A 22,632-nucleotide genomic window follows, 5' to 3' on the forward strand; every position below is an offset into this window, starting at 1 on the left:
TCTGAACACACAGCACACTGAACCTTGAAGCAGACGGGCTACAGCAGCAGAAGACCACCTTGGGTGCCACTCCTGTCAGCCAAGAACAGGAAACCAAGTCTACATTTGGCACTGGCTCATCAAAATTAGACAATTGGAAAAATTCTGCCTGGTCTGATGAGTCTCAATTTCAGCTGTGACATTCAGATGGTAGGGTCAGATTTTGGTGTAAACAACATGAAAGCACAGATGCATCCTGCCTTGTATCAATGGTTTAGGCCGGTGGTGGTGGTGTAATGGTGTGGGGGATATTTCCTTGGCACACTTTGGGTCCCTTAGTACCAATTGAGCATCATTTAAACGGCAAGGCCTACCTGAGTATTGTTGCTGACATGTCCATCCCATTTAAAATTCTGTACAATCCTGAGGCACCCCATTCAAAAACGTAAAGAAATAAACAAATAGTTTTACATAATGCAGCAGCATCCACACACATAGGACACCCAACATTAGAGGTGATTTACTCTTACAAAGCAATATACAAAGCACTATAACTCTGCACACTGGTACTGACTAGTATTCCAGTGTTTCTCCAATCCCTTCACCATTACTCAGATAACACGATCCCAGTGCTAGCAGAGAGGGACATGGGTGGGGCAAACGAGGATGCTGTGCAGGTGCCTGACATCCTCCATAACAACCAATGACATCATTGGTTGTTAGGATGCTGGCGGCTGACCTGTACAGTGCCCAAGGCTGTAATGCTGCACAATGAAAATCTATGACTTTGTGTAACAAAAATGTAGGCTTGATTGGTAGGCTTGATTCCCCCATCGGCTGGTACATAATTTGTGGGCAATTTGAGGCAATTGTTAGGTACTAACCAAGGCACGCCTGAGGAATCCAGAAGGCATCTTGTTTGTAAAAGGTTAACTTAAGGCACTGCATCTCTGACTGTTAGTATCAGGAGTTTTGTAGTAAGGTTTGGTGATGTCACTGTTGTGCTGCTCAATGTTCTCTTGCATTGTACATGAGGACAGCGAGAGGGCGCCCACAAGCTGGAGTCGAGGGCAGCGTCAGAGCAAGGAGTAAGGTAAGTATCACACCTCATCCCAAATCCCTTAGAGATAACAAGCATGACAGTGGTATGAAATTAAATAATTTTCAGTGTGCCAATAATTTTTTTTTTGGCTTTTATTTTCATTTGGTGATTCAGCCAATAACACACTTCCTGTCTTAGGTAACATTCACACAGGAATGTGTGCAAAATCATGCATTTTCCCTCAAAGTCTATAAACGTGCCGCCCTTTAGCAGATGTGTGGTGGCGATGCCATTCATTTCTTAAATAATTTCTTAATTCGATGGGCTTCCCTTAAATACTGCTCTTTGGTCAAGGTTTTGGCAGCTACAATTCTGAGCTGTCTCTATACATGCGTACAAGCATTTTTTTTCTTCATATGTAATAAAGCATTTATTTATACTTCATGTTCTTGGAGTTTCTACAATAGTCCCCACTCAATTGGAGCATATTCTCTTTCTGTCTAGATCTAGATCTTTTCCTGTCTTAGGCAACATTCAGCCGGGAATGTGCATAAAATCGTTCACTTCCACGCAATGTATAAAATCGTGCAGTCCTGTAGCAGGTTTGTGGTGGTGTCATTCATTTTCTTAAATAATTTCTTAATTGTATGGGCTGCCCTAAATATGACCGGGGGGGAGCGCAACATGAAAAAAAGTGCGAGAGCTCCATCACACCTGCATGGTATGAACAGAGCCCTTGGGTGCTTTCACGTTGGATGGAGTAGCAATGGCGACACCTTAAAGTGGAGTTCCACCCCAAAAAAAGAAAAATGGCATTAATTACCTTTTTACGCCTGTTGCTATATGGTCCCTCGAGATCTGCCGCCTTCATCACCTCGGCTCCTGACGTCATTTCCCTCAGCGCCTCTGCTCGCTACTGGTCCTGTGAGATGTGTGTCATCATTTCCCAGGAGTCAGTGGGCTGCGCCGAGAGCTTTGTTGACATCACAATGTGGCGGGCACTTCCGACGCCCGTTGTGATGGCAACCTGAGTAGTTGACGGCGCTGTGATGACAGAATGTGCATGCGCGAAATCAGGGAGAGAACGGGCAGTGCATGCTGGTCCAGCAGCAGCACCGTATCCCAGAAGAGGATTGGAACAGGATGCTGTCGGGATTCACATGCCCACAAGCAAAATGAAAACGGACAGAACACCGTGATCAAAGTTAAACAGATGAAACCGGAAATCGGGGGAGAAATCTAACAGAAGATGTGAGTGATACAATGCCTTATTAAATGCTTTTGAAAAGTTTAAAAAATATATATATATACCGTATATATATATATATATATATATATATATATATATATATATATATATATATATATATATATAGTTTGTAGTTGGAACTCCGCTTTAAGATTTAAATAGCAGTATTGACAGTCTGGGGGGAGGGAAGTGTAATGTTTACATTTTTAATGTTTACCGTGTAAGTGTACTTCAATTTGTTAGCGCAATTAAATCTGCTGGGACCTCTAAGGGCCCCATACACACTATCAGATCTTCTGCTGATTTTTGTCTTCAGATTTACCAAAACCATGTAGTAGAAGGGCCTGCCTGATTGCATACAAATTGAAACTCCTAAGGTTTGACCTCATATTATATAGTTTTGGTAAATCTGAAGGAAAAAAATCTGATAGTGTGTATGGGGCTTTAGAGGTCCTAGCAGATTTAATTGCGCTAACAAATTGAAGCTGAACCTCAGCTAATATTTTATAATCAGTTACAGCAAAACGTTTTTTGGGATAAAGGTTTTAAAAGAGGAAATAAAAGCTGATGATTTTAAACACCCCTGCCAGTGTTACACAGTCTGTCTTCTACCTGTAACTGCAAGACTTATGCCGCGTATACAGGAGCGGAATGTCCGACAGAAAAAGTCAGACGGGAGCTTTTTATCATATATTCCGATTGTGTGTATGCCTCATCTGACTTTTTACGTCGAAAATTCTGACGGACCTAGAAATGGAACATGTTCTAAATATTTCCAACGGAACCAATTCCTATTGGGAAAATCGCTCGCCTGTATGCTGTTCCGACGTACCAAAAACGACGAATGCTCTGAAGCAAGTACAAGACGGAAGCTATTAGCTACTGGCTATTGAACTTCCTTTTTCTAGACCCGTCGTACGTGTTGTATGTCACTGCGTTCTTAGCTGTCAGACTTTGGTGTGATCGTGTGTACGTATGACAGTTTCAGCGGAATTCCGGTCATATGTATATGGCATTACTGGTTGGATCACCGGATGAAAATAGAAGAAAGCCAGCCTAGAAAAAGAAACTAATACAGCCATCACCTCTGCGAATTTAATAAGCTGCAAAATAATACGTTTTCTTTTGGGTTTAATATTGCTTTAAAGGAAAAAGGAAAAATAACAGACTTACTGGCTGGATCACCAAGTGAAAATAAAAGAAAAAAAGCCTAAAAAAGAAAACTGAAAGCAACTACCATATCTAAGAATTAGAAAACTGTAATATAACACATTTTTGGTTTTGGGTTTAATATCACTTGCATTTTGGGGGCTCCAGTGCAAGGGTCGTTTGTTTTGTAATTCCTGGAGTTGGGCTTTAATGCCAGCAACAGACTGTATCTTTTTTATTTTGTCCATTGTTATACTTTAATTCTATTCTGACTGGACTATGCCATTAAAAAGGGGGAAAAGGACAGAAATGTATCTTCATACCTGTCTATGGCATAAAGGCGCATTATCTAACGCCTGACATCAATAAAGACTTCTCAGTTTACCGAATTGACATCACAGTATCCTTCACTGCTAGGGGCACAAATGTCACCCACTTGTGGCTGCTCCAATATCAAAGAGGATTCCATATCCTATATACACAAGAATAAATCTTCCCAAAGCAGGATGGAATTCAGATCTTATACATGATCTGTAGTTTATATTTTACTAGGAACATTATACTATTCATGTATGGAGACCAATACTGACCACGTATATGACAGTCTAACTGTGCAATCTAGTTGAGGTTAAAGAGGAAGTAAACCCTAATGGGTTTTACTTCCTCTTTGTTTCCCTGCAAAGCTAAAGCATAATGGGCTACGATGAATCACATAATAGCCCATTGTGTGTCACTTACCTGAAACCGAAGCCTGTGATGTCCCCAATTTCCTCGCCTCCACGAAGCGTCCATCTTTCACCCTGTTCCTTCTGGGTATTGGGGCTCCAGTTCTGTGATTGGCCGCATTCATGCGGGAGCCACCAGTCATGACACGATCTCCTTTAGAAACGGCACGATCGCCGTTTTTAAAGGTTTCTACAGCGCGCCTGCGCCGTAGACATTGGTGCCCGTCTCTTTTGCAAACATCTCCTAAACTGTAGAGGTTTAGGCGGTATTTCGAGCACCTACAGGTAAGCCTTACAACAACTTTAAAATTATAGAACATAAAAATATCTTTTAGGGTCCATCCACACTGGGTTTAAAAAATGCTGCTTCTATAGGAGTTTAGTGTTTTGCCTGTAGAAATAGCTCAATGTTATCCTGTTTGGCCATGCACATTATGACGTTCAGAGGCATATTTTAAGCTCAAACATTTAGCGGGAGGAAAAAAACCTTCTGGTTTAGATTTTGAAGAGGCGTTTTCTGGCAGAAAAATACTAAAGCCTGGCTCACACCTATTTTTAGTGCGTTTTCAGATTTGCAGAAACACACTACAGTGCATTTAACATGGTTTCCTATAGATGTAGTTCACATCTGTGCATTTTATGGAAAGGGCCAGGTACTTTTTTCTGGCGTTTGGTTCCATATACTTCTATGGATCAAAAACATGTATTGAAAAATACTAAATGCACCTGGTATATGGAAACTGAAACCTGCAAAGGTGTGAGCCAGGCCTAAATGCTTCTTATGCCGTGTACACACGACTGGACTTTCCGGCAGACTAGGTCCGACAGGATCAGTCCATAGGACAATCCAATCGTGTGTTTCAAATCTATCTGACAGACTCAATTCCGACGGACTAAAAATATAGAAAACTGTTCGTCTGTGCGCTAGTCCGACGGACCAAATACGACGCAAGGGCCGCTATTGGCTACTGGCTATTGAACTGCCTTGTTTAGTCCCGTTTACGTCATCACATTCATTTGGCCAAAAGAAGTGGCATTTTTTTATATGCCCGGTGTGCATGGACCCTCAATCAAAATGTGAGGAAATTGGTTGTAAGAAAAGACTGTATGGCATGTCGTCAGCTTTGTAATCCGCTAAGATCCTTAAAAAAAAAAATGTGCAACCCTTGTCTAAACCTCACCTAAGTTTTATGAACACAACTGTATCCGGCTCTCAGCCATGTGCTGTAAGGTAGAGCCAGCTGTCAATCAGGCATACTCCTCTTTTTAAATGACAAAAAAATCACTAATGAAAAGCAAATTTATCATTTTCTGCTTTATTAACATGTCCCATAGCATGTAAAATATCACCACAAACAATTAAGTAATAATTTAAATGGGGAGTGCACCATATTTGATTTTTCCATACCTCAAGCATATCCAACAAATCTTAATACCAAGCAACATTAAGGCCTCATGCCCACGGGTCTTATAAGAAAAAGGAACTGTAACGCTAGTACCGACGCAAGGAAAAAAGCGGCGTTAAAAATACGATTTTATCATCGTTTTGCATTGGCATCAATGTGCATTTAGTCACACTAGCCTTTAGCAGCATTTCTCTGCCTCTATTCAAAACCAATGGTTCCCTATGGGAGCCCATTGATCTGAATAGAAGTCACACCAGAAGTAGGATCATGATGATCCGACTCGCGGTGCGACTTGTTTGCTGAGGATCTTGAAGTGGAACCTCCGTCAAAATGAAAAAATAAATTGGCGTGGGGTTCCCCCACCCAGGACTATTCCAGACCCTTTGGCCTGGTATGGATTTTAAGGTGAACCCCCCACGCCCAAAAAATGGCATGGGAGTCCCCCCCCAAGATCCACATCAGACCCTTATCCGAGCAGGCAGCCCGCAAGGTCAAGAAAGGGGGAGGGCGAGCGGATGACCCCCCCTTGGACCATACCAGGTCACATGCCCTCAACATGGGGGGTGGGTGCTTTGGGGCAGGGGGGGGCTGTGACAACCACTCCAAAGCTCCTTGTCCTCATGTTGATGAGGACAAGGGCCTTTTCCCAGCAACCCTGGCTGGTGGTTGTCAGTGTCTTATCGGAATCTGGAAGCCACCTATAACAAGGGGGACACCAGATCCTGGCCTGTCATCCTATGTAAATGAGTATGGGGTACATTGTCATTCACCCAAAAAAAGCATCAAAAATAAACACAGTACACAGGTTTTTAAAGTATTTTTTAGCTCTCCCGGTGTAATGCTGGGTCCACCATATGCCATGACGTATATTGGCATGGGGTGGGGCCACCTGCTCACGTCATCAACGGTGGCCCCCCTTGGCGTTACCGCCCCCATAATGCCCTGGGCAGTTATGTCACAAGGAGTGGGCCTAATGATGACATCAGCGGGTGGCCCCACCCCATGCCAATATAAGTCATGGCACACAGCGGACCCAGCATTACACCAGGAGATCGCGTTGCATCAACATCAGAAGAACAACAAAGGGAGAAGACCTGGCATAAGAGCGAGAAGACAGCGGAGAGGGCAGAAGAACCGGCGAGGGAGAAGACATCGCCAGAGGCAGGAGAAGAGCCGGAGAGGGGAGGACAAAATCGGAAGAGACGCCAGAGCTTCCTTAATAAAATACTTAAAAAATATGTGTACTGTGTTTATTTTTGACACTTTTTTGGGTGAATGGGTAGTATGTACCCCATACTCATTCACATAGGGAGACGGCCGAGATCTTCCAGATTCCGATAAGCCCCAGCCCGCAGACCCCAACAACCACTGGCCAGGGTTGACGGAAACAACACGGCGACAAGGTTCTTTGTGGTGGGGAGCAGGGTTCCTTGCCCCAAAGCACCCACCCCCCATGTTGAGGTCACATGGCCTAGTATGGTCGGGGGGCACTCTCGCTTGTCCCCCCCTTTCCTGACCTGCCAGGCTGCGTGCTTGGATAAAGGTCTGGTATGGATCTTGGGGGGGGGACCCCATGCCAAATTTTTTCTAATTTCAAGATCCTCAGCAACTTCTATTCAAACCAGTGAGCTCACATAAGGAACCATTGATTTTTGAATAGAGGCAATAACGTTCTGTATACAGCATTAAACCGTGTTTAACAGCTTTAACCGGCATCTGCCATTTTTACAGCTCTAGCACTGGAGCCTCAGAACGTGCTGGTCTTGGGCTTTTTTTTTGGAGCTTAAAAACGCCTATGCCACTCACAGCTCCTGTGTGTGCATGAGATCATTAAATAACATGAAGAGGTGTTTTTAAGCACTTCAATAGCAGGCACATTTGTCCCTTCCTGATCAAGCCAATTTTTAGCTTTCAGAGCTGTCGCACTTTGAATCACAATTGCGCGGTCATGCTACAGTCTATCCAAACAGATTTTTTATCATTTTGTTCCCACAAATAGAGCTTTCTTTTGGTGGTATTTGATCACTGCTGGCATTTTTATTTTTTGCGCAACAAAAACTAAAATTTTGAAGAAAATAATAGTTTTTCTTTGTTTCTGTTATAAAAATTTGGAAATAAATAATATAAGAAATATAATATAAATAAATACGTTTTCTCCTTCACTGACGGGCACTGATGAGGCTGCACTAATGGGCACTGATAAGGTGGCACTGGTATGCAGTACTGATGGGCACTGACAGGCGGCACTGATAAACAATTAGACCCCCCTGTCAGGCAGACGCGAGTGAGGAAAAGACGATCAATGGCTCTTCCTGTTTATATTGTGATCAGCCGTGATTGGACATGGCTGATCAGGTGGTAAAGAGCCTCCGTCAGAGGCTCTTTAATGAGATCGGTGTGATCTGTCAGTCTGACACACCGCACCACCAATCGCCATGATATGTGCCCCCACGGGCGCGTGGCAGCTGTTATCCTGCTGGACGTCATTCTGCTATAGGCTGGGCGGGAAGTGGTTAAGCTGTAAAAAACGCTCCTAAAAGCGGTTGTAAAACCGCCCACGGGCATGAAGCCTAAAGCTGATAAACAGCTAAATACACACTTGGAATACTTACAGTACATGTAAGCTGTCTCACCAAACAACAGATTTGTAATTAAGTTCAGCCTGACTTTGTGATCCAGACTTCACAAGTTAAGAATTGTAGACTGACCCTGGACCCCCTCAGCCTGCTTACTGGAGAGTGATGGAGCAGCAGAATGGTCACCCTTGTATTTTTTCCTGTATGTTCAGTATGGGTATAGTGATAGTACTGTGTAAAGCAATAGCGCTATGATTGCCAGTTCCTTTGCATATATCAAGAGATTTAGACCACTGTGCTAGATTTATGTAAAACCACATTTGGCATGGATTGGTGTTCACTGTTGCTTTCCATTATAGACTCAAAAGGTTTGAGGATTAAGTTGTGCCCTTTACTGGCTGGTTGTAAACATTCACAAATACTCAGTGACGTGACTGGTCTCAGGTGATACACAGAGATGAACAAATCCTCCAAAATCCTCTTCTCTACACCTGTTCTTCATATCTAGAATTGATACAGCTTGTCTAAGAGTTCAGAAAAAAGGAGGCAGAAAACTGAAGTTACACTCTGCAGGGCTCAGAGAGCTGATTGGAGAAGAGGGACACACCCTCCTTCACAAAGCACACAGGAACAGAACTGAAGCTGTCAATCAGCTGGAGGCGCCCTGTCCCGACGAGCTTGCGTGCAGAAGCGAACGCTTACGCCAGTAGCGCCCGCATATGAAAACTGTGTTCAAACCACACGTGAGGTATCGCTGCGATCAGTAGAGCAAAAGCAATATTTCTAGCCCTCCTCTGTAACACAAAACATGCAACCTGCAGAATTTTTTAAACATTGCCTATGGAGATTTTTAAGGGTAAAAGTTTGTCGCCATTCCACGAGCTGGTGCAATTTTGAAGCGTGACATGTTGGGTATCAATTTACTCAACGTAACGTTATCTTTTACAATATAATAATAAATAAATTTACTGTTGTCTTATTTTTTAATTCAAAAAAGTGTATTTTTTCCAAAAAAAGATCGCTGTATAAAAGTTGCTGGTCCCAAAAAAGTGCAGAACATGTCTGATCTGTCCGCCACAGTCCCGCTAAAAATCACTGATCACCGCCATTACTAGTAAAAAAATAAAAATAAAAAACACCATAGATATTTTCCCTATTTTGTAGGCGCTATAACTTTTACTCAAACCAATCAGTATATGGTTATTGCATTTTTTTTTTTACTGAAAATATGTAGAAAAATACATATTGACTTAAACTGATGAAGACTTTTTTTGGGGGGGATATTTATTATAGCAAAAAGTAATAAATATTGTTTTTTTTCCTGAATTGTTGGTCTTTTTATGTTTATAGTGCAAAAAATAAAAACTGCAGAGGTGATCAAATACCACCAAAAGAAAGCTCTATTTGTGGGAAAAAAGGACGTCAATTTTGTTTGGGTACAGCGTCGCACAACCGCGCAATTGTTAAAGTGACGCAGTGTGGTTAAAGATGCAAGCTTCCAGGATAACTTGGATCCCTTCTATAAATTGGGGATCTAGATCATCCTGAAAACTTGCATCTTAAAATAATTTAAGTTAGTCAATAATCGTTCTGCATTAATCAGTGGCTAACATGGTACAATGCTCTACTATGGCCATTATTGAACCATGGAAGGTTTGAGGGAACACTGGGGGTTATTTACTAAAGCAAAATCCACTTTGCACTGCAAGTGCACTTGGAAATAAAGTCGCTGTAGATCCGAGGGGGACATGCAAGGAAAATAAAAACAGCATTTTAGCTTGCACATGATTGGATGATAAAATCAGCAGAGCTTCCCCTCATTTCAGATCTACCCCTTAGATTTAGAGCGACTGCACTTCAAAGGGGATTTGCCTTTCGTAAATAACCCCCATTGTGTCATTGTGAAACAACCTTATTTCCAATACCCAACCACTCTTTGCTCACTGGCAAAGCACAGAAGGCTGAATACAAATATCAGTGATACAGAAAAATAAAGCATTAAACAGAAACCAATTAAACTCTCTTTATCATGGTAACACCACCAACCGTCACATTCCATTCCAAATCTTCTAAAATAGAAAATTCTTATAAATAAGGGAAGGAAAATAAACTCTATCCATCGAGGATGGTACCTTAGAAAAGCGTTGTTCCGCTTTAAGATCTATCCTTATTTTATAAGAATTCTAAATGTAGCACACACTGCGCATGCAGTGGTAGACAGAATGTAAATTAAATCATGGGTATGTTTGATTGAAGATATATATTGATCATTTCCAACTTTAGTTTACTTTTAGAAAACAAATCGGTGGGTTTAATTCTGCTTTAATCTCTTGGCAAGTATCATTTTGGATAGGTGTACGGTGGAATTTGCATTGTGTGTATCCTAAAAACTACTGTAAAGAATTGTTAACCAAATACAAGCTGTGATGTCAACATCAGCAAAATCCTTTATTGTGTGCAACTTTCCTAAGGCTTACCACCGGAATGTTTTATCCCCTTCATGACTAGGCCATTTTTTTCTATTCAGCACTGGGCTACTTTAACTGGCAACTGCGCAGTCATGCAACATTGTATGCATATGAAACTTATACACATTTTTTCACACAAATAGAGCTTTCTTTTGGTGGTATTTGATCACCACTGGGTATTGTATCTCTTATTATAAAAATTTTAAAAAATACCGAAAACATTGAAGAAAAAAAAAAGATATTTACTTTCTGTTATAAAACATATCCAATAAAATCAAATTTCTTCATAAATTTAGCCTGGAATGTTTTCTGCTACATGTCTTTGGTAAAAAAACAAACTGTGTTTTTGTGGACACTATACAATTGGGGACACTAGTTCTGATCGTAATCCAGATACTGATCCGTACAGACACTATACTAGTAATGACGGTGATCAGCGACTGATGCCGTATACACAGGACTGGACTTTTAGACGGACTGAATTCTGTCCGACTTTTTGGCGGGCTTTCAACGGACCTCCATCGAATCGGACTTGTATCCATACAAGCACACCAAAGTCTGACGAATTCGACCGTGGTGACGTACGACCGGACTAGAATAAGGAAGTTCATAGCCAGTAGCCAATAACTGCCCTAGCGTCAGTTTTCGTTCCTCGGACAAAACTGATTTTTCGACCAGACTCGAGTCCGTCGGAAAGATTTGAAACATGTTCTAAATCTAAAGTCCGTCTGATTTTTCAACAGCAAAGGTCTGAGGAAGCCCACATTCGGTCAAATTGTCAGACGGATTCGTTCCATCGGACCTTCGCTGTCAAAAAAGTCCGGCCGTGTGTACACAGCATTAGTGTGACTGTGAGAGTATGGTGGGCGAACTAACGCTAGCTGACACTGGCTGGGAGGGACCCTAAGGGTCCGTTCACACAGGGGCAACTCCGATCCGACTTCAGGTCGCCCCTAGTCGCCTCAGGTCGGACAACATTTAAAAAGCAATGTAAGTGAATGAGAGCCGTCTTAATGCACGCTACTGAAGTCGCTCCGACTTCAGAAAAGGTTCCTGTACTACTTGAATCTGACGTGTAGGCGACTGGTACCCATTGATTTCAATGGAGGTCGCCTCCAAGTCGGATCTCCGTCTATACGGAGGCGACTCTGACAGAATTATCAGCTCTCAAGAGGACACTCCACGCCAAATTTATGAATAAAAATTTGGCGTGGGTTCCCCCTCTGAGAGCATACCAGACCCTTATCCAAGCACGCTACCTGGCCATCCAGGAAAGGGGGTGGGGACGAGCGTGCGGCCCCCCCTCCTGAGCCGTACCAGGCCGCGTGCCCTCAACATGGGGGGTGCCTTGGGGAAGGGGGGGCCGCGCGGCCCCCCCACCCCAAAGCACCTTGTCCCCATGTTGATGAGGACAAGGGCCCCTTCCTGACAACCCTGGCCGCTATCTTCTTCTAGCTCTTTTGCTAGCGCAGGAGCCCGGCTTTCGTCCTCGCCGCCGCCTCTTCTTCCGACTTCGGGGGTCTTGTCCCCCTCTTCGGTTCTTCTGCCGGGCCACCACGCCTTCTTATAGCTCTTTTACAGGCGGTGGGCCCGGTCTTCTGTCGCCGACCCCGCCTTCCGTTCTTCTTCTTCTCCTGGAGATGTTGACTCAATGTTCTCTCCGGCCGCAATGCCAGGGACGCGCTGCGCGGCGACTTATATAGGAACAAGGGGCAGGGTCATCGGTTGAGGTCACATGGGTTGATGTCACATGGTCACCCCGCTCCCTTACGATGTCACAGTCCCGGAGGATGCTGGGACTGTCGCCATGTGACATCAACCCATGTGACATCAACCGATGACCCCGCCCCTTGTCCCTATATAAGTCGCCGCGCAGCGCGTCCCTGGCATTGCGGCCGGAGAGAGCGTCGAGTCAACATCTCCAGGAGAAGGAGAAGAAGAAGAAGAACGGAAGGCGGCGGCGGCAGCGGCGACAGAAGACCAGGCCACCGCCTGTAAAAGAGCTATAAGAAGGCGCGGTGGCCCGGCAGGAGGACCGAAGAGGGGGACAAGACCCCCGAAGTCGGAAGAAGAGGGCGGCGGCGAGGAAGAAAGCCGGGCTCCTCCACTAGTAAAAGAGCTACAAGAAGATAGCAGAGGAGTCCGGCGAGAAGACCCCCGAAGACGGAAGACCCCCGGAGCTGTGCAATAAACTATTTTATCTTGTGTGTTGTGTTTTTTTTGTACTTTTTTTCACAGGTGAATGGGTAGGGGTACATTGTACCCCATACTCATTCACATAGGGTGGGGGGCCGGTATCCGGGGGCCCCCTTATAAAAGGGGGCTCCCGGATTCCGATAAGCCCCCCGCCCGCAGACCCCGACAACCAACGGCCAGGGTTGTCGGGAAGAGGCCCTTGTCCTCATCAACATGGGGACAAGGTGCTTTGGGGTGGGGTGTGGCCGCGCGGCCCCCCTTCCCCAAGGCATCCCCCCATGTTGAGGGCACGCGGCCTGGTACGGCTCAGGAGGGGGGGCGCACGCTCGTCCCCACCCCCTTTCCTGGCCGGCCAGGTAGCGTGCTCGGATAAGGGTCTGGTATGAATCTGGGGGGGACCCCCACGCCGTTTTTTCATCAATTTGGCGTGGAGTTCCCTCTTGAGAGCTCGTTCTCTGATTGGCCGCGGCAAAAGTCGCCTGGCCTGGGGCGACTTAAAGTCGTGTTGTAAGTCGCCCCAAGTCGTGTTCAGGTCGTGTCCAAGTTGCGTCCAAGTTGCCTCAAAAAACGTGTTGAAAGTCGTGTTGCCCCTGTGTGAACGGACCCTAACCGATGTCACTAGTGACACTAATACAGTGACCAGTGATAATGCTGTACAATGTACCAATCGCACTGGCTGGGAAGAGGTTAACATCAAGGGGAAATCAAGGGGTTACCTGTGTGCTTAAGAAGTGTAATGTGTACTGCTTTTACTAACAGAAGTTGCTTTCAGTGAAAAGAAACAGACAGGTCACTGTCTGTGTACAGAGTTCTGGGTGTTTGTCAACACAGAATTCTGTGCTGTGATTGGCCACAGCCAATCTGCAGGTTTCAGCCATAAATCATTGCAGACAAACACGTTCTGTGTCCAATGGCAGCACAGATCAGCAGGGGGCATGCATGTGCACTGCCAAACCAGCTACGTCACGGTGCAGGCTGTGCTGCCTGCTCACAGAAATTATTTCGACTATTTACAGCACTGTGGTAACAATGCATCACACGCTGTATATTACAGCTACTGACTAAAAAGTAGATAGCTTGATAAGAACAACATCTAAACTCTACAACCATAGAACAACCAAACTATTTACAACGCTTTTCTAGGTTTTTATGACCAACACCAACTCCACATCTGCTATGTCCTCTTTATTACATGGTGAATTGTATGTCATTGCAGCTACTATCTGGACAATTAAGGAGGCCAATGACACATTCTTATGTAGCCCAATAAACCTACACATGACCTAATACAACCCTACTAAGGCAAGAATATCTAATACATTTACCTTTATCTGACTTACTTGCAATGGCATATTTACAACCATTTCAGCCCAGCTGCTTCCTAGATAGCATAGACTAATGTGTATGATTGGGACAGACTTCAGTCTTGGCTTGGACTGGACATTCAAGATCTGTTAAAAACTGACATCACAATTCACATGACTGGGTATATGTGGTCTGCGCCCCTTTTGAGAGAACAACACAACAAACACCTCTCTAAGGGTCCTTTCACACGGGCGGATCAGTGCTGATCCACCCTGTGGATATCCGCTTGCTCAGCGGGGATCGCCGGAGCGATCTCCACTGAGCAGGAAGAAGACAGGTCCATTTCTGTACACTGCGCAGGGACGGACCTGTCATAGCGCCACTCTCCCCTATGGGAGATCGGGTGACGACGGACCGCAGTGTCCGTTGTCACCTGATCCGATCTGATGACAGATGGAAAAATAGCTTTTTTCTCCGTCACACTTTTTCGGATCGGAGCAGGTCGGATGTCAGCGGACATGTTACCGCTGACATCCAACGCTCCATAAAGCTCTATGGAGCATCCGTTCAGGTCCGCCTGAAAAACTGACAGGCAGATCTGAACGGATCGGTGGTGTGAAAGGGGTCTTACTTTTGGGCAGTGTCTCTCTTTGTCTCCCTCCAAGGCCGGTCCCTCTATGGCAATGTTTTGCTCTTCAGAGCAGTTCCCTCCAACTCTCCAAAATAGACTCCCTAGGGTTCAGCAAGGCAGTGTCCACCATATGGTAGGTACCACTTTCACCAAGCTCATTACTCTAAGTATAGCTGTCCAAGTTCTATGGAGGGTGATGGGGTGGCACCATCAAATTTTTGCTCCCATCAGCTGTGGTTTTGCTCCTGCCTACATGTAATGCACTGATGCTGCAGGATCTTTGCATGTGCAGCTGGGTAGAAATGGGCTTTTTTTGCTATCATTTATATTTTGTATCTTCCTTTTTATGTGAGAAATGGTAAGGAGCACATGGAGTGGCAGGAATGTGAATGCAGACTTAATTTTTTTTACATGGGTGAGGAAACAAAGTTTAGGTTTGGAATCACTGTCCTCTCCAACATCCCTGGAGGTATGATTATGTCCGATTTCTGAATGTCAAAGCGGTACATTGTTTTGTATGGAAATTTGTCGTTTTATATTGTAGGCCTGTAATTCTTAGGAATAACTCACTTAAATCTGTCCAAACAAGAGTCTAGTAGACATCCCGGGTATGAAAAAGTTTGATACATGCAATTTACCCTTAATAAATGGGGCTTTGGTTCACACTTTTTACAATGGATTTCCGCATTATATCAAAATCCCAAAGCCTACATTAAATATGCAGGGTACAAATCAGATGAATTTAATATACAGAGAGGGACACATCAAGGTTGTCCACTCTCTCCATTATTATTTGCATTGCTAATTGAACCACTAGCAGAAAGAATAAGAATGGAACCTACAATCACAGGTATAGATTTAGGTGGATGCCATCATAAAATATGCTTATTTGCGGATGACATCCTGCTATTTTTATCCTCACCACAAACTTCTGCCCCAAACCTTATGATTATATTACAGGATTTTTCGCTTATCTCAGGCCTTAAAGTTAATGTCCAAAAATCACTGGCGCTTAATATATCACTTAACGAAAAAGTTAAACAAACTTTACAAGACTCTCTACCCTTTAAATGGGTAGTTCATAGTCTTCCATATTTGGGTGTCCAACTCACTCCTGATCCTTCTGACTTATTTGCAGCAAATTATCCAACTTTACTGAAACACATCACCAGTCTATTATCAAATTGGTCATCCCTACCGATCTCATGGTTTGGAAAAATTAACATTATAAAAATGACCATACTTCCCAAATTCTTATATTTATTTAGAACGCTGCCTATTCATATTCCTGCTTATTTTCTCAGATTGATTCAGCAAAAGGCGATACAATTCACGTGGGGTAAAATAAAACCCCGACTACATAAGAATACCTTAGTTCTCCCTAAATGTATGGGTGGTCTGGGATTCCCAGATTTTACATTATATTATAAAGCAGCTCAGTTGGCACAATTAACAAAATATCACTCAACAACGGAGATCCCTATATGGGTATCCATTGAGGCTATTGACTGCGACCCTTTTATTGTCAATAATTTACTATGGTTACAACCTGCAGTTCGCAAGACTTTAAAAAATCCAATCACTAGGCATTCCCTATCTTTGTGGGATAAACATAGGACTTCACATGGCTTACAATCACTGCATAACCCACTTCTTTCCTTCCATAAAAATCCATCCTTCTACCCAGCCTGGATATATCCTAAAACTTTTAAAGCCTGGTCTAAAGCTGGCATTACTTGCCTACATGATTTGGCAACATTGTCCTCGATACGGCCTTTCCCAGAACTATGTGATACTTCGGGGTTACCCCAATCTGAACTATTTAGATACCTACAAATTAAAAATTTTTATACTCCTTTCCTTAACTCTAGTGAAAATCTACAATCTATTTCCCAATTTGAAAAAATCTGCCTCAAAGAACCTCACGCCAAGGGTTGTATCTCTACAATTTACACTCAATTGATTACTAAATCTAACACAATAATACCTACATATACATCCACTTGGGAAAAAGATCTTGAGCGCACGATTGATCCCAAAACTTGGTCTCGTATCTGGTCTAATACTAAATCTTCTTCCACAAACATTTTGGCAATTGAGACATCTTATAAGGTGCTTACAAGATGGTATTTGGTTCCTGCCAGATTAGCCAAATTCACAATTGATAATTCAGGCCTCTGTTTTCGCGGCTGTCCGGAACAGGGTACTTATATGCACACCTGGTGGCATTGTCCTATTGTGTACTCATTTTGGAAAAATGTCTTTCTGATTATCTCGAAAATATTCGATTGTTCTATTTCACCAGACCCAATGCTAGCTCTTCTTAATCTAAAACCAGATTCCCTCACACAGAACCAATTCAAACTATTCCTCACGTTCCTGATAGCCGCAAAACAGACAGTAGCCAATGCTTGGAAAACATCTGTTGTGAATATTTCAGAAACCAAAACTAGAATGAACCAATCTTTTATACATGCCAAAATGGATGCTTTAGATAAGAATCGTCTGTCAAAATTCAATAACATATGGAGACCATGGATTAGATACTATATGTCAGATAATTTTGATAATCGAACGCTCTTGTCATGGTAATTTATATATATATGTATATATTTTCTTTCTCTCTCTCTCTTTCTGGTATAATATTTAGCTATATAAACTATAATTTATACCTGGAGTTAAATAATTATCTCTCCCCCTCCTTTCTGTCCCCATCTCCTTTTACCATTTTCTCTTCCATACTTCTTCAAAAAACCTTTAATTATACTACAGTATTTGTTTTCTATATTGAAGTATACCTAAGGTCAGGATTTCGTTTTGCTCAAATATGTAAAATTGATATATTTCTGTCTTTTCTAGTTTATTGAGCTCCTGACATTTCAGATATAAATAATTGTATACTCTAGTCTTCTCTAGATTATATAATAACCACACTTTTTCTATTTATTTTTTTGGAATGTTTATTATTCCTCCTTGGTATTTTATTCCCTTTTTACTTAGATATCTGTAGCTATAATTTGCATGCATCTTCATAGGTTGTATATGATGGAGCACCCCTCTCTTATTTTAGTGGGTTTATTTTTACTTATTTGCATTTTTTTTTTTTTTTTTTTTATATGTATTTAATTATTTTTTTTTTATAATATTTGTACTTTAATGTTATATTTTAATATTTTTGTTTTGTCAAATATTCTGTATTTGTTGTTATTTATTATTTCTAAAATTAATAAATATTTTGAACGAGAAAAAGTTTGAAACACAAAATAATAAATTATAATATAATAAATAACTATAAATAATTATAAAAAATAATAATACATTTTATTCAATAATGCAATCAAATCAAAAACACTGAAATTTGTCCAAAAAAGGGTACAATATTAATAATGACTGTAATACTAGACACTTCATACAGGTTTAGAAAAACATCCCGGGTAGGAAATTTTTTAAAACATGGGACTACACAAAGTATGACATCACAATCAGGACAATGGAACGCGCTCCCCTACGTCAAAAATGGTTTAGAAGGGAGAAACCAGAAGGGAGTTCCTGAGAGCTTTCCTTCCTTATGCTCTACAACTATATAGCACAGCCTGAGTGGGTGGATCAGGCCCCTTCCTTTTCTGCCCAGTAAAGATCATTCACACTAACTCAACAAAACACAGTTTACTATGCTTTACAGGCAGTTGCTCAGCACAGAGAATGTCCCATTCATTCACTGTCCAGTGCAGTTGAGCCTGCAGATAAAGGGACTGGGGAATCTTTGTCCTCAGTCCCTTTCCCTATTCCAAAACTGAGACATCTGGAGTCTGCTTAGGCCCTTGATATTTCAACAAAATAAAACAAAAACAAAATGTAAAAAATATTTAAAACATTTTTAAAAATAGAAACTACTCACACTGCCCACTGCTCTACTGACACAGTCTTCTGCCCTACTGACACATCTACTGCTGTACTGACTGACACCAACAGCTGCCCTACTGACATGTCCACTGCTCTAATGACAGCGTCCAATGCTGTGCTGACACAGTCCATGCATTAATAGATTTTAAAATGTATGTATGAGTGTGTATGTATATGTCTATACATATGTGTATATGTCTGAGCTTTGGGGTGCACACCCTAATGTAATGAGCTGCACACACATATGCTTCCCCTTGAAGTACTTAAAGCTGAACTCTGGGATAAGCACACACTGTTATAATACAAGAGTTACATGTGTTCTTACTCAAATCTTGGTGTGTTTTGTGTATTTCTTGCAGATCTGTTCAGTAATGCAGCATGGAATTTTCCAGTTTTAAAGACTGGTCACTGCTGCTCTCTCAACTCGTACAGGGTAACTGGTCTTGTACCCACCCCTCCTGTAGCTTTCTGCTGGCATCCTGTAATGGGTGGGCCTGCTGGACCCCCCACTCTCAGCCCTGTTTTCTGCACTGGTTATGTGCTGCACAGTGATTGTGTCCTTGCAACAGTTGTAAGGTAATCACTGGATCTGCAAAGGAATTGTGTGCACATAAAGTATATTTATAGAAGTTGTAGCTAATGTGGAATACATTTAAAGTGGTTGTAAACCCTTACAAACCACTTTGACCTACAGGTAAGCCTAGATTAAGGCTTACCTGTAGGTCCAATCAATATCTCCTAAACCTACACGGTTTAGGAGATATTTACTAAAAGACAGTAACAGCTGTCAGCAGAGCGCAGGTGCACTATCGCCTTTAGCAGAATGGCGCTGCTAACGGCGATATGCCGTTAGTGGCGGCTCCCGTGCACATGCGCGGAAGTGACATCATCGCTGCTCCGGCACTGCGAGTGGCCGGAGCAGTGATACCCAGAAGAAGATGGATGCTCCGGACTACAGGGGACAGCGGTACATTTGCTGGCTCCTGTGCCAGGTAAGTGACACATAATGGGCTACTATGTGATGTATAGTAGTCCATTATGCTTTACCTTTGCAGGGAGACAAAGAGGAAGTAAACCCATCAGGGTTTACTTCCTCTTTAAATGACAGGTTTTGGGTGTGGAGTTCACCTTTAAAAACTGAACTTAGCATTAGCAGTGCTACAACATCAAAGCTGATTTGTGAAACACTGTAAACAAAGAACAAAGGGTGTTGCTGCTAACAGCCAATCATATTTCAGATTTTATTCTACAGCCTGGAGAAATGTTGTTAAGTGGATACTGAATAGATACAAACTGCCACAGATCTAGAAAATACTTGTCGATCTTGTTCCTTAATTTTGAAAGAAGGAAACACTTTCATTTTCCTTTGAATTCAAGTTTTGCATTCCGTGAGTGTGCACAGGCAGTAACGAAAACCACATTTTTGTCATGGAACTTTTGTCACATGGTAGCAGGGGAAAGAGACGTCTACTAAAAATGTAACCTGAACTTCTCAAATTGCTCGTAACTTCCGTTACAGCCTCAAGACTGTAAAATCACTGAATCTCTTCAATTCAGCCCAGCACAGTAGAGGATTGCAGGCTTCTCAGAACAGCGCACGGACCTCAATGACGTGGCTTGGAACCTAGATTAAGGTAGGTGCAGATACTTGTAGTCATTGCTGGATTGTTAATAGACAATGTTTATTTGGGTTCCTCTTCCGTAACCTTAAAAAAATTTATTTCTGCTACAAGATCCAAACCACATCAGCATTATGGCATTCATGGTGAGATCATAATTCTTGTCTTAAGTAAGGAGTTTCTAGTTTAGAAAAAAAAAACTTGCTCGCTTCTGCCTACAGCACAGATCTGTTGTAAATAGGTGCTTATGGTTAAAGCTACAAGGCTGTAACCAAACAACAGCAGGGTAACCAATCAGAATTGTATCATCAGTATGCTGGTTGTAGGCTGTTTTAAGTTGATCAGCTGTTTGAGGTCAAGGAACGTCACTGCTCCATCCATATTATGTTATCAAAAAAGCTAAATTATGTTCATCATGAAAACAGAACAGTATATGTTGATCTTTTCATTATCCTGCTCTATATATTTGTATCTGATGATCAAAACAGCGGCTGTCACTCTCCAGTATAAGGGGACATCAGCTAAGTGTCTAATCAGCACTAATCGAAAGTGTTCAGATCAATATGGAGGAAAATACTCTGCGCAGCTGGACGTTACAGTAAGCTCAGAAACGATAATATGTATATGTACTTTGTAAAAAAATAGCACTATATAATTAGAGGATTTTGGTGTAAGTCGGCATTGTCACATAAAGCTCAACTCCATTTACTGTAGATACTTAAAGTGATTGTAATGAAGACCTTGTAAAACAATCCATTCAGTTTCAAATAGAAATGAAAGTAAAAACATTTGTGCATAGATATTAACCAGTTCAGCTCTGGAAGGTTTTACCCCCTTCCTGACTAGGCCATTTCTTGCTATACTGCACTGAGTTGTTTTAACTGACAATTGCGCGGTCGTGCGATGTGGCTCCCAAACAAAATTGACGTCATTTTTTTCCCACAAATAGATCTTTCTTTTGTTGGTATTTGATCACCTCTGCGGTTTTTATTTTTTGCACTATAAACAAAAAAAGACCTACAAATAGTTTTTTAAATATATACATATACATATATATATATATATATATATATATATATATATATATATATTTTTTTTTTTACTATGAAACATATCCAATAAAAAAATATATCAAAAACGAATTTCTTCATCAATTTAGGCCAATATGTATTCTGCTATATATTTTTTGTAATAAAAAGAGTACATTGATTGGTTTGTGCAAAAGTCATCACACCTACAAACTATGGGATAGATTTATGATTTTTATTTCGTTTTTACTAGTAATGGCTGCATTCAGCAATTTTTAGCAGGACTGAGACATTGTGGCAAACAAATCTGACACTTTTTGGGGACCAGTAACACCAATACAGTGATAAAAAAAAGCACTGTCACTGTATAAATAAAACTGACAGTGAAGGGTTTAACATCAGGGGCGATCAAAGGATTAAGTGTGCTCCTAGGGAATGCTTTCTAACTGTGGGGGGGAATGCTGTGACTGAAGGAAAAAACACATCTGTGTTAATGCTTACCATTTTCCTCCCTCACAGAACGGCAGTCTTCCTTGTTTACATAGGCAGAGCGCAGTTCTGCTTCTCCTGTTAATGATCACCGGTGGCGGGCAGCCACCACAGGCGCCAGACCCACTGATTGGTTCCCACTGTATCCAATCACAGTGGGAACGGGGCTGCGACCAGCGTATGCCCCAGAGCAGAGAAGAGAAATCACGTACAGGTACGTGATTTTGAGCCTAAGGTCACCCTGTGGCAGTATATAAACGGTCCTTAAACGGTTAAAAAAAACATTATAAATACCTTTTTATTCTTTTTTATAAGTGATCACATTCCCTCTGTTTTCAGCTGCATAAGAGCTAGGGGGAGGAAAAGCAGCAGCACACTGAGCTCCCTTGTGAAAAACTGTGCAGCAGGGGCATGTCAGGGCAAGTCTGATCATTAGAGGAGAGCAGGCTGAGTTCCCAGCACAGCTAGAGAACTGCCCACGCTGTGCTCTCCTGCTTAGTGTGGTCAGTTTTTTTAAATAGAAAAGCAGAGGGACTGGCAGGAACACCAGGGATTTCACACAGAAGAAGCAATACAAAGAGAAAAGGATACTTTTTCAGACAAGTACATGGTACAGCAGGCACATATCAGGAATATGAAATGTTGGGGTAACAAACACTTTAATACAGTTGTGTATTCCTACAAAAGTACAGCTAAAATGAATTTCCGCATACATCTAAGCCCTTGTACACACGGTCGGAGAATCTGTCGGATTGTGTCTTATCGGACCGTGTCGTCAGATAATCCGACTGTGTGTGGTATGCATCGGACTGATTCCGTCCGAATCTCCGTCCGACCCAATTTTCCAACATGTTGGAAATATTTCCC

The 22,632-nt window shown here is 42.2% G+C and overlaps 2 protein-coding genes across 2 annotated transcripts in view; one reads left to right on the forward strand and one right to left on the reverse strand.

Moving 5' to 3' along the window:
* Window positions 1-22,632, reverse strand: part of CHLSN (cholesin) — a 573,216-nt gene that overhangs the window by 324,549 nt on the left and 226,035 nt on the right. The gene's annotated exons all lie outside the window — the stretch shown is intronic.
* Window positions 19,879-22,632, forward strand: part of LOC143924676 (uncharacterized) — a 35,525-nt gene continuing 32,771 nt past the window's right edge. Inside the window, exon 1 of the mRNA XM_077449084.1 lies at window positions 19,879-20,263. The gene's annotated coding sequence lies outside the window, so the exon portion shown is untranslated. The remainder of the gene's footprint in view (window positions 20,264-22,632) is intronic.

The sequence above is a fragment of the Lithobates pipiens genome, unplaced genomic scaffold, assembly GCF_037356315.1.
Source record: "Lithobates pipiens isolate NorthernLeopardFrog02 unplaced genomic scaffold, aLitPip1_a1.2 Scaffold_22, whole genome shotgun sequence".
Classification (NCBI taxonomy): domain Eukaryota; kingdom Metazoa; phylum Chordata; class Amphibia; order Anura; family Ranidae; genus Lithobates; species Lithobates pipiens.